General features: G+C 56.8%; 1 protein-coding gene across 1 annotated transcript in view; it reads left to right on the top strand.

Moving 5' to 3' along the window:
* Positions 1 to 206, top strand: part of PHALS_13902 (Uncharacterized conserved protein, contains Josephin domain) — a gene marked incomplete at both ends in the record, with an annotated part of 6,446 nt that overhangs the window by 4,613 nt on the left and 1,627 nt on the right. The gene's annotated exons all lie outside the window — the stretch shown is intronic.

The raw sequence follows: 206 nt of genomic DNA, 5'->3' as shown, positions 1-206 counted from the left end.
TGGTCGAGCGCGAGAATGGGCACTGACGTGCGGCACTTCGGTCGAAGCTGCGTTTCCCCTCCTGGGTGGAGCTGGAATTGCAGCTCTCACGAGTGTTCTCGCCGCCTTATCAGGCATATCGCGTGCGATCGCGTTTCCGACAGGGCAACAAGGATTTAATGGTTTTTGTCCAAGAGATGCGCACTCTAATTGCCGGGATGGCAGCT

The sequence above is a fragment of the Plasmopara halstedii genome (assembly GCF_900000015.1).
Source record: "Plasmopara halstedii genome assembly, contig: Scaffold_7, whole genome shotgun sequence".
Lineage (NCBI taxonomy): Eukaryota > Oomycota > Peronosporomycetes > Peronosporales > Peronosporaceae > Plasmopara > Plasmopara halstedii.
Note: the sequence above shows the minus strand (reverse complement) of the source record. Positions and strands in the feature narration are given on the sequence as shown.